General features: G+C 44.5%; 1 long non-coding RNA gene across 1 annotated transcript in view; it reads right to left on the reverse strand.

The window, feature by feature from the left end:
• Positions 1–9372: 9372 nt before the first annotated feature.
• The window catches only part of LOC132346578 (uncharacterized), a 30035-nt gene continuing 26492 nt past the window's right edge, over positions 9373–12915 (reverse strand). Inside the window, exons 2-3 of the long non-coding RNA XR_009496438.1 lie at positions 10099–10279; positions 9373–9509 (exon numbers count right to left, since the gene is read on the reverse strand). This is a non-coding gene — a long non-coding RNA (uncharacterized lncRNA). The remainder of the gene's footprint in view (positions 9510–10098; positions 10280–12915) is intronic.

Below are 12915 nucleotides of genomic sequence, written 5' to 3' on the forward strand. Positions count from 1 at the left end.
AGGGCCGCTTTCCTAGGCAGGCCTCTCAACTCCAGGTGCTGTAGTAGTCATCTTTACCCAAGGCCTGTCTTCTCAACCCCTCACCTTTCCCCCAGGAGTATGTTGTTTTCTCTGTTTAAAAAAGTTACAAAAATAAATCTGCAAGTTAGTTTTTTTGTAACATGAATTTAACTGTCTAGACAGTTAGTGTAGGTTTGTCCCGTCATATTTTCCACCAGGTCTACACAGTTCGAGGGGAGCGTTTCTGGATTTCCAGGACTCATTGTTGAGGACCCTGGGTTCAGAAGTAACAGCACTGGCTCCTGCTTTGGGGGTCCAGGAATCGGGTTGATGGGTAAAGGATCTGAACTGTAGCAAGGAACTGCCTTCTGCTCTAAACTTGGGAGGTGGGTACTTGGTTTCCAATGAAATCTGCACATCTGTGTTTTCTATCTGGTCCCTGTCCTGCCTTCCACCCCCTACCCGCTCCCCCACCCCCGCCCCCGTGCACTCACCCTGTGGTTTTGGTCTCTTGTTTCATTGCACACAAGTAATACTACTGGGTAACCAGAACCAGGTGTGAATGTATTTGAGATTTCTACCATGTCTAGGGTGAAAGGAAAATTGTAAAAGAACACGTATGAAAGACGGGAGTGGAAGAAAATAATGCAGAATTGGAAACTGACTCCCAAGGCTGATGGACTTGGGATGTGAGAGTGTGACTACGTGACAAGCTTCACATTCGCATAGGTGCAGTGTTTGCAGCCTTAGCGAGAAATCTCAGTTTAGTGGTTTCAGCCTCACGGGGCAAATAGATCTTAAAAAACAAAGCAGTTTATTGTTAGCTGTTAATAGAGCAGAGCTAGCTCTGTCTGTATAAACAGAGGAACGGGCTTAGCCATAGAAGTGAACACTATCTGGTATCCCATGTATTAATACAATCTAGGGCTTGGGTCCGCAGTTGTGTTTAATGTTGTATGATCTCCAAGACTTCCCAGTCCAAGCACTTTTTGACAAGCCTTTGTCCTCATTTGAGGGTTTTTGTGTTCCTTTTTTTGCGGATATTTGCCTCATTGCATCCCCAACCTTTTCTGCTAGACAGTGTGATTCAAATCTATGTTCTAAGGTGTTTCCTGTAGTGGAGTCATTGGTTGGCAGTATAGTAAGTCAGGCTTGTCCACTAAAAGGGAAAACAGAGGGTGGTAATCCACAAGATAAGCTAATGTTAGATTGTTAGGAGAATCCCTTGATCAGAAATTTTAGCTTTGCATTTTGTTGCTCTCTTTCCCAAAAATAACTTGGAGGTGCCCTGGATGTGTCCATCTACTGCTCTGATGCCTCAGATATCACTCATTCTTTTCATGTTAAGACAAAAAAAAAAAAAACTGTAATTGTTGCAGAGGTCTTTGTATTTTGCAGCTACCCTTTTGTAAGGGGCACTTTTCCCAAATAAAACAATTTCTAACCCTCCCCCCGCCCCTGCCCCAAAAAGCAAAGGAAGAGAGTAAAACATGCTACACTAAGTGAAAGAAAGAGGAGTGGGTAATTCAGTTTAGGACAGAGTGGACCTCAGAGCAAAGAAAGAAGATTATTAGCTTAGACAGAGGGATTACAATGGCAAAAGGGGTCAATTCTTCCAGAAAATATGACAGTATTTCAGTTCAGTTCAGTCGCTCAGTCGTGTCCGACTCTGTGACCCCAGGCCTCCCTGTCCACCACCAACACACAGAGCTTACTCAAACTCATGTCCATCGAGTCGGTGATGCCATCCAACCATCTCATCCTCTGTCGTATTCTCCTCTTCCTGCCTTTAATCTTTCTCAGCATCAGAGTCTTTTCCAATGAGTCAGTTCTTCGCATCAGGTGGCCAAAGTATTGGAGTTTCAGCTTCAGCATCAGTCTTTTCAAAGAATATTCAGGACAGATTTCCTTTAGGATTGACTGGCTTGATCTCCTCCTTGCAGTCCAAGGGACTCTCAAGACTCTTCTCCAACACCACAGTTCAAAAGCAGCAATTCTTCAGCACTCAGCTTTCTTTATAGTCCAACTCTCACATCCATACATGTCTACTGGAAAAACCATGGCTTTGACTAGACGGACCTTCGTTGGCAAAGTAATGTCTCTGCTTTTTAACATGCTGTCTAGGTTGGTCATAGCTTTTCTTCCAAGGAGTAAGCATCTTTTAATTTCATGCCTGCAGTCACCATCTGCAGTGATTTTGGAGTCCAAGAAAATAAAATCTGTCTCTGTTTCCATTGTTCCCCATCAATTTGCCATGAAGTGATGGGACCGATGCCACGATCTTTGTTTTTTGAATGTTGAGTTTTAAGCCAACTTTTTCACTCTCCTCTTTCACTTTCATCAAGAGACTCTTTAGTTCCTATTCACTTTCTGCCATAAGGGTGGTGTTATCTGCGTATCCAAGGTTACTGATATTTCTCCCAGCAATCTTGATTCCAGCTTGGGCTTCATCCAGTCCAGCATTTCACATGATGTACTCTACCCATAAGTTAAATAAGCAGGGTGACAATACACAGCCTTGACATACTCCTTTCCCAATTTGGAACCAGTCTTTTGTTCCACATCTGATTCTAACTTTTGCTTCTTGACCTGCATACAGATTTCTCAGGAGGCAGTTAAGGTGGTCTGGTATTCCCATCTCTTTCAGAATTTTCCACAGTTTGTTGTGATCCACACAGTCAAAGGCTTTGGCATAGTCAATAAAGCAGAAGTAGATGTTTTTCTGGAATTCTCTTGCTTTTTCTATGATCCAAGGGATGTTGGCAATTTGATCTCTGGTTCCTCTGCCTTTTCTAAATCCAGCTCAAACATCTGGAATTTCATAGTTCACATACTGTTGAAGCCTGTCTTGGGGAATTTTGAGCATTACTTTACTAGTGTGTGAGATGAGTGCAATTGTGAGGTAGTTTGAACATTCTTAGGCATTGCTCTTCTTTAAGATTGGAATGAAAACTGACCTTTTCCAGTCCTGTGGCCACTGCTGAGTTTTCCAAATTTGCTGGCATATTGAGTGCAGCACTTTCACAGCATTATCTTTTAGGATTTGAAATAGCTCAGCTGGAATTCCATCACCTCCGCCAGCTTTGTTCAGAGTGATGCTTCCTAAGGCCCACTTGATTTCACATTCCAGGATGTCTGGCTCTGAGTGAGTGATCACACTACCATCGTTATCTGGGTCATGAAGATCTTTTTTGTACAGTTCTTCTGTGTATTCTTGCTACCTCTTTTTAATATCTTCTGCTTCTGTTAGGTCTACACCATTGCTGTCCTTTATTGAGCCCATCTTTGCATGAAATGTTCCCTTGGTATCTCTAATTTTCTTGAAGAGATCTCTAGTCTTTCCCATTCTATTGTTTTCCTCTATTTCTTTGCACTGATCACTGAGGAAGACTTTCTTATCTCTCCTTGCTATTCTTTGGAACTCTGCATTCAAATGGGTGTATCTTTCCTTTTCTCCTTTACCTTTAGCTTCTCTTCTTTTCTCAGCTATTCGTAAGGCCTCCTCAGACAACCATTTTGCCATCCTGCATTTCTTTTAGGGGGGGGTGGTTTTGATCACTGCCTCCTGTACAGTGTATGAACATCCGTCCACAGTTCTTCAAGAACTCTGTCTATCAGATCTAATCCCTTGATCTATTTGTCACTTCCACTGTATAATCATAAGGGATTTGATTTAGGTCATACCTGAATGGTCTAGTGGTTTTCCCTACTTTCTTCAATTTAAGTCTGAATTTGGCAATAAGGAGTTCATGATCTGAGCCACAGTCAGCTCCCCGTCTTGTTTTTGCTGACTGTGTGGAGCTTCTCCATCTTTGGCTGCAAAGAATATAATCCATCTGATTATATTTAATCAATCTGGTGATGTCCATGTGTAGAATCTTCTCTTGTGCTGTTGGAAGAGGGTGTTTGCTATCACCAGTGTATTCTCTTGGCAAAACTCTTAGCCTCTTCCCTGCTTCATTTTGTACTCCAAGGCCAAATTTGCCTGTTACTCCAGGTATCTCTTGACTTCCTACTTTTGCGTTGCAGTCCCCTATAATGAAAAAGACATCTTTTGGGGGTGTTAGCTCTAGAAGGTCTTGTAGGTCTTCATAGAACTGTTCAGTTTCAGCTTCTTCAGCATTAGTGGTTGGGGCATAGACTTGGATTACTATGATATTGAATGGTTTGCCTTGGACACAAGCAGAGATCATTCTGTTATTTTTGAAATTGCACCCAAGTACTACATTTCAGACTCTTGTTGACTATGAGGGCTACTCCATTTCTTCTAAGGGATTCTCTTCACCATGACCCATCCATCTTTGCTGGTCCTACATGGCATGGCTCATAGTTTCATTGAGTTAGACAAGGCTGTGGTCCATGTGATCAGTTTGATTAGTCTTTTGTGACTGTGGTTTTCATTCTGCTCACCCAATGACAGACAAGGATAAGAGGCTTGTGGAAGCTTCCTGATGGGGAAGACTGACTGTGGGGGAAACTGAGTCTTGTTCTGATGGGTGGAGCCATGCTCAGTAAACCTTTAATACAATTTTCTGTTGACAGGCAGGGCTCTGTTCCCTCCCTGTTGTTTGACCTGAAGCCAAATTATGGTGGAGGTAATGAGAATAGTGGTGACCTCCTTCAAAGGTTCTGTGCGTGCACTGTCACCCTTAATGCCCCTAACCCTGCAGCAGGCCACCACCAACCCACACCTCTGCCAAAGACTCCTGGACACTCACAGGCAAGTCTGAGTCAGTCTCTTGTGGGATTACTGCTCCGTTCTTCTGGGATCTGGTGCACACAGGGTTTTTTTGTGCCCTCCAAGAGTCTGTTTCCCCTGTCCTGTGTAAGTTCTATAAGTTCTGTAATCAAATTCCACCAGCCTCCAGAGTCAAATTCTCAGGGAGTTTTCAGTCCCTTTGCCAGATCCCCAGGTTGGGAAATATGTTGTGGCTCCTAGAACTTTCTTAACAGTGAGAGAATTTCTTTGGTATAATTGTTCTGCAGTTTGTGGGCCGTCTGCTCGGTGACTCTATGATGGGGTTAATAGCAACCTCATCCCAAGGGCTTATGCCACAGGCTGTGTGACCCAGGTAGCTGCACCCAGAGCCCCTGCCTCTATGGCAGGCCACTGCTGACCCATACCTCCACAGAAGACTCAAACACAGATCTGCCTCAGTCTCTGTGGGGTCTCTGGGTCCTGGGATGCACAAGGGTTTGTTTGAAGCCAAACACGGCACCTTTGTGTCTGACTCTTTGCCATCCCTTGGACTGTACCCCATCAGGGTCCTCTGCCCATGGGATTTTCCAGGCAAGAATACTGGAGTAGGTTACCATTCCCTTCTCCAGGGGATATTCCTGACCCAGGGATCAAACCCAGGTCCCCTGTATTGCAGGCAGATTCTTTACCATCTGAGCCACTAGGGAAGCCCTTGACAATATTTAATATGTGTGTATCCAAAAGAAAGCACCCAAATCCATGAGGCTAGAACTGCAAGAAGAAACAGGTGAATCCACTGTTACAGGCCAGAGAATTTAACTCCCTGCTAGCAGGCAGAAAATCAGGAAGGATCTGCACAGCACCATATATAATCTGGACCAAACTGACATTTATAAAATACCTCATCCAACAGCAGCATCATGAACATTCTTCTCAAGTTCACATGGAACATTCACCAATGCATACCACGTTCTGGGCCATAAAACCGACCTTAACAGATTTAAAAGAATATATATCATACAAAGTGTGCTCTCGGACCATAATGGAACTAAAAGTCAATGACAGAATGAAAATCCCAAAATATTTGGAAATTAAACAACACACTCCTAAATAACAGAAGAATTTCAACAGAAATTCAAATACATTTTGAACTAAATGAGACTGAAACCACAGTCTATCAAAATTTGTGGGCTGTAATGACAGAAGTGCTTAGAGGAAAACTTATAACATTGAATGCGTACATCAGCAGAGAAGGAAGATCTAAACTCAGTAATTGAAGCTTTCACCTTAGGAAACTATTCAAATCAGAAGAGATTTGATGCAAATTTATGTGGAAGAAAATAAATTTTTAAAATCAGAGCAGAAATCAATGATATTGAAAAGAAGAAAATAATGAAGATATCAATAAAAACAGAAGGTGTCTCTTTGTAAAGGTGAATAAGCTGAATAGACCTCTAGCCAAGTTAACCAAGGAAAAAGAGAAGACATAAGTTACTGGTATCAAAAATGAAAGAGATGTCATTTCTACCAATTTGATGGACATTAAAATGATAATATTATACATAACTCTGTATCCACAAATTTGGTAACTTAAATGACATAGACTGAGTTCTTAAAAGATATAATCTACCAAACTCACACAGTAAAAATAGATAATCCAAACATTTAATAAATTTTCAGCATAGAAAGCTCCAGGTCCAGATGGGTTCACTGGTAAATTCTACCAAATATTTAAGAATTTATACAAACTACTATGCGGAAAATACTGCTGCTGCTGCTGCTGCTGCTGCCGCTACTAAGTCGCTTCAGTCGCGTCCGACTCTGTGCAACCCCATAGACAGCAGCCCACCAGGCTCCCCCGTCCCTGGGATTCTCCAATCAAGAACACTGGAGTGGGGTGCCATTACCTTCTCCATGTGGGAAATACTACCAGGATATATTCTACAACACAGGGAATAGGGGAATACAGCCAGCATTATAAGAACTATCAATAGAACATAAACTTTAAGAACTGTGAACCACTTACTGCACACCTGTGATTTAAATAATATTGAACATCAACCATGCATCAATTTTTTAATAAATTAAACTTAAAAATCATTCCAATGGGGCGGGGGCTGTATGATACTATAACGGTCGATACATGACATTATGCACTTGTCACAAATCTATAGAATGTACAACACAGAGAGTGAACCCTGATGTAAACTCTGGACTTACATTAATAATGTGTCAGTGCTGGGCCATCCACTTTAACAAACGCACCGCACCCGTGCCCGGTGTTAACTGGGGCTCCTGAGGGACTGTGCATGGCACCTATGGGAAATAGCTCTACTTTCTGCCCGATTGTCCATAAACTTAAAACCACTCTTAAAAATAGTCTATTAATTTTTCCTTTTAAAACTGGAAAGGTGACCAAGTCCCATCTGAACAGTAACCAGATGGCCAAATACAGTATTTATTCCATAGGGCAAGGCCCACCAGGTGACACCAGCTCTCTGCAGGGTAACCAGGTAGCTTGGGCTCCAAGTGGTCTCCAGCCCCTCCCCCCACCAGGTGACAGCCCAAGAACATCCCTGCCCCCTGAAGGAGCCCCAAGTCAGCAGCATCTGCAAGCCTGGCAGCTGCTGGAATTTCAGGTTTGGCTTCCTTCTAGGTAGGGGCTGGGAGGCAGTCAGTGCCAAGCCCACAGGCGGCCATGCAGGGGTTGGGATCCGAGGGGAGACCTTCCTGTGGTCCTCAGTGCCCACCGGCCTACTGGCTTCCTCCCAGCAGCTTCTCCTCCCACCCGTCTCAGCGTACCTGGCTGCTCCACTTTCTCTAAAAGGAGGAGAATGACTCATCTTCTCCTGCTCCAGTGCCTTTCACGCTCAACAGTGATGCATCCATCCTTTCGTCTTACAGAGAAAATGGCACTCAGGCATGGCAGCATCATCCCCTGACTCCTCACAGAGGAACACAGCAGCACCTCACACATCCCGGCTTTTCCCCTGAGCTGACAGTGAGGATACTGTCCATCTTCCTCCCTGCGATCAGTGACCCCCCCTGGCCATTCACCCCATCAGCCAGTCTCCAGGGCCTTGTCCTCTACAGGACGATCATGTGTGGGTATATGTAATAACTGTCTCTGCTGCAATTCACCCTCTTTAATCAGACACATCTATTGGCTTTAAATTAACCACCTCCTACTTTTCTGAGATCCTTTCTACTGCTTTTGAGTAAGTTTCTGCTTCTTGTATTTTAAAGCACACTGGGATGACTGGGTGGTGCTACTGGAAAAGAATCTGTCTCCATCAATGCAAGAGATGCAGGAGATAAGGATTCGATCCTTGGGTCAGGAAGATCCCCTGGAGGACGAAATGGCAACCCACTCCAGTATTCTTGACTGGGAAATCCCATGGACAGAGGAACCTGGCGGGCTATAGTCCATGGGATTGCAAAGAGTCAGACATCACTGAGTATTTGAGCATAGCACAGGGATGACCTTCACTTGACCTTAGCTGCTACCGTATGTCCTTTTGGACCCTCATAAGTCTCTTTAAAAGTTATTTAGAGGGTCTAGATAGAGTAATAAATTCATGTTCTTGTCCACTCCCTCTGCTACCAGCCATGATACTTGAAATAGAGAGGAAATCAAAGTGAAATGACTTGTCTCAAACAACAAAACCAAAAAGGATAAACCATAAAGGAAGATATTTATAAGTCTAAGGACATTGAAATTAAAAACATCTGTTCAAAGAAAGACACCAAAACAAACTGAAGGGTAAGGCACAGATTGAAAAAATATTTTTGTAATGCACATTCCTGAGAAAAGATTTGGGTACAGAAAACATAAGAAATTCCCTGATGTTAATAAGGAAAAATAGAAATCTCCAGAGAGTAATGGGCCAAAAGATGAGGTGACACAGAAGAGGAAGCCAAACTTCCCATAAATGAAATAAACACATTCACCTCCGTTCAGGCTCACGACCTTACATCCCAGGATCCCACTTCTAACAGTCCTCTGACATATATACAAAGAGACAGATGATGGTGAGTTAAGGACAACAGTATAGCAGTAAAAACCTGAAACAGTTTAAATGTCCATTACACATGAGCATCACATATATACACACGTTCATGCATGCATGCATTATACACATATGTCACAAACACACGTGTTTATGTTACATGCATGCACACATGTGCACTCACATTACATGCATATGGACAACACATACATGAATGCACGAACACATACATACACATTCCGTTACATGTGTGTGCACCTAGTGCACACATATACATACTGCATGCACACATGCACATGTGCACACGTATGCATGCACGCATGTGCCCAGAAGCCTGTACTCTGTTCCACTCCACAATGCCCCCCTCTCGCAGCTACCAATAACTCCCTTAAAGGCAGTGGCTCATGAGCTATATTAAATGACATCCTCCCGTGTTTTTAATTGACTCAAACACTAAAAGGTAAATTAAAAATCTAAAACAATCAATATGTAACAGTGGAATGACAAGTAAATGCTCTTGTTTTATGTGAGAGCATCATGTCCTTCCTCTTTCATCCTCAGTTTAAACCCCATCTGCTCCTAAACCTGGCCAAATTGCATGACAAGTCAGGAAATAAAGCAAGTATGTTGGAACCAAAAAAGCCTCCAGCCATTTCTGTGGACAAAGTGCCAGCTTATTAGCGTTCATTTTATTTCCTGAAGTTTAATTTACTAGACTTAAAAACCTTTAGTGATAGAAAAGAGGAAATTTCGGAGGTTCTTGAAGCTTTAAAGCATGCATGTGATATTCTAGGAGATATCTGTGAAGAGAAAATTAGAAAATTAGATTGCAAAATAGAAACATTTAACCCCATCTGAGTCACCTGAGCCTCAACTGAGCCATCCCTGGTGGCTCAGATGGTAAAGAATCTGGTGTGTCAGGTGTAACTGTTGAATATAATAACCTGTGAAGTGCTAGTGAAATAACTAATTTTGGGCCAGCCAAAATAAACATTGCCATCACAGGCATTAGTTTCTGGGGGGAAAAAAAAAGCCGGCATTTTAAATGCACCTAACCAATGACCCAGTAATTATCCTTCTTAAATTCTATTTCACAGAGAAATTCATCCCTTTATAGTCATTAATTTGATGGGTCTCCATAGGTCACAGTTTAATCGACATAACAATATTTATTCCCTATTTGCATTTAGAGAATTTCTGGAAGGGGAAGGTCACACGCAGGGCAGAGGTGTAAATAAATATCAACCAGAGGGCTGAGGACAGAGGTCCTCTGGGATCCTTTGATCCGCTCCTGCGGTTCCTGCCAGGGCAGTGCAGATTACAAGGTGAGTGATGAGTGAGAAGGGAAGCAAATTCTCAGATCTCGGTGGTTGGATTTGGCTGTCTTACCTCGTGTGGACGCCAGATGGCAGCACAACCCGCCTCTTTCTCTGTTCGGGCCACGGAGCCTACGCAGCAGTTGTGCGGGTGCAAATGAGGGGTTCCGCGCCGTCCTCGTAGGCGTGTGTGCAGCCGGCCAGGGTGAGAGGGGGTCTCCTCATTGCACACAGCTGGCCCATTCCCTCAATACCTGCAAACTCAAGTCACAACGCACTTTCAAGGTCAGAGAGGGAGCTGTGGTCTCTTTGATTTGGGGGTTTGCACCAACCCAACGGGCATCCCTGGGCTTCCCTGGTGGCTCTATTTGTAAAGAATTCGCCTGCAATGACGGAGACTGGGTTCAATCCCTGGGTTGGGAAGTTCCCCTGGAGGAGGAAATGGCAACCCACTCCAGTATTCCTGCCTGGAGAGTCCCATGGTCCATGGGGTCACAGAGAGTTGGACATGACTGAGCGACTAACATTTTCACTTCAGTGGGCACCCCAACCTTTCATGAGGTGACCCCAAAGCTGCTCCACTGTGCCTGGCCCAGCTGGGTCCCAGGACTGCACAGCCTGTGTGGTGTTCACAGGCCCCTTGGGACCACCCGGGCTAAGGCCCATTAGGTCTCCTTCCAGCTGTTCTGTGCAGGAGGAACAGAGGACCAGAGGCCACACCTGCAGTGCTGGGCCCTCCGCTCTTTCTGTTCACCCAGAGGGACAGCCTAAAAAACACAATTATAGACGAAAAGGGAAGGAAAGCAGTGATGAGAGAGAGGGCCAAGCAGGCCAGGAGTCAGGGAACGGAAACAGAAGAGATAAACAAGCAGCACAGCGTTATCCTGAGGCGCGGATGCTGTGGTTCTGAAATGAGGTGGTGAGGGGACGTGCTCTCTCTGGGTCTCTCTGTCCTTGTCTGTCTCTGTCTTTGACACACACTTCATGTAAAATGTGGGAAAGGAGAGTTGGATAAGATGAGTGCACAGATGTGAGATGGGAGTGGGGCAGATTGACAGGCAGGAACGGCTGAAGAGAAACCCTGCCAGCCTGTCTCACCAGCAAATATGTCACTCGAGTCTCTCATCTCGTTAGGGAAGTGGAACGAACAGAAGGCCTGGCTTCTGCTGGCGGGGAAGGCGGGTGAGGGGATTGTGAGCGAGTAGTTCCACTTGATAGAACAGGTGGGGCGGGGGGGTGGGTAGGGGGTGAAGAGACGCTGCAGGAGTCCACAGCCCACAGCTGGCAGACACGTGGCAGACAGGACAGGGTGTCCCGAGCAGGTCGACCTGAAGGTGGCAACGGTGAAGCATCTGAAAAGGCCAGGGACCCAGACTGAGGTTGAAGCTGCAGTTGAAACTGGGTTTCCCTGGTGGTCCAGTGGTTAAGAATGCAGCCTGCATTGCAGTTCCATCCCCGTCCAGGAAGATCCCACATCCCTCAGTGCAAATAAGCCCCTGTGCCACAATTACTGAAGTTCACATGCTCGAGAGCCCCTGCTTCATAAGAGAAGCCACTGCAATGAGAAATCCACACACCACAGCTAGAGTGTAGCCCCCTTTCATGGCAACCAGAGAGAAGCTCAAGCAGCAAGCAAGACCAGCACAGACAAATAAATAAGCCAATTTTGTTAAAAGTTGCAGAACAGAGAACATTTGGGGGAAAAAAAGGATGCAAAACAAAAGAGAAAAAACCCAGCAGCTTTGTTGACATAAATCAGTGCAGAGATCTAAAGAGCCCTGGTGATGACAGCAACCTCCAGGCCACTCACCAAGGAAATTAGATGAAGATCCAAAACATTCCCTCCCTGGAGTGAAGTGTTGACAGAAGCAGGGAAGCATGAGTTTAGCAGCCAACTCGGGAGGGGTGAGCATTGGCCTTGAAAATCTCAGTTCTGTTCCATTCTTTCCTCCCTCCCCCATTGTGGCCCTGGAGCAGGGCAGTGAGTTTCTGCCAGCCTCGCTCCTCGGGCTTAAGTGACAACACCCATCGGGTCAGAATCCACAAGGTGAACAACAGAGAGAAGGGGCGGGAAGTCCCTGCGGTGATGGGAGAGCTGAAAGGACATCACCCTCAGATGAGCAGCGGCAGAGGGGTGGGGGGTCCTGGAAAAGCTGGTTATTTGGGGAAATCAGGAGCTAGGATTACGAGTATTTACGTTTAAATATAACCTGTATGCTCAGCAGAGTGAGGATGAGATAACGCCATTTGCAGCAACATGGATGGGCCTAGAGATCATCGTACTGAGTGATGTAAGTCAGACAGGGAGAGAGAAATATGTGATGTCGCTTATATGCAGAACCTTTGAAAAGATGACACAGATGAACTTATCTATAAAATAGAAACAGACTCACAGACTTAGAGAATGAAATTATGGTTGCCGGGGGGAAGGGAGGGAAGGACGGGGGGAAGGGATAGTTAGGGAGTCTGGGATGGACACGTACACACTGCTATATTTAAAATGGATAAACCACAAGGACCTACTGTAATGCACAGGGAACTCTGCTCAATGTTATATAACAACCTAATTGGGGAAAGAATTTTAAAAAGAATAGATACATATATATGTGTAAATATACATATATTTACTGGATATGGATACTGGATAAGAATACTGGAGTGGGTTGCCATTCCCTTCTCCAGGGGATCTTCCTGACCCAGGGATTGAACCCGGGTCTCCTGCATTGCAGGCTCAGATGGTAGCCATCTGAGCCACCAGGGAAACTCCACACATATGTGTAAATATATATGTATACATATATATGCATGATATATATTAAATTAAAAAATAAGCATATACATACCATACTGGTATATATAAAATATGTATATTATATACATGTATAAAACT

The sequence above is a fragment of the Bos taurus genome, chromosome 11 (genome assembly GCF_002263795.3).
Source record: "Bos taurus isolate L1 Dominette 01449 registration number 42190680 breed Hereford chromosome 11, ARS-UCD2.0, whole genome shotgun sequence".
Classification (NCBI taxonomy): Eukaryota; Metazoa; Chordata; class Mammalia; order Artiodactyla; family Bovidae; genus Bos; species Bos taurus.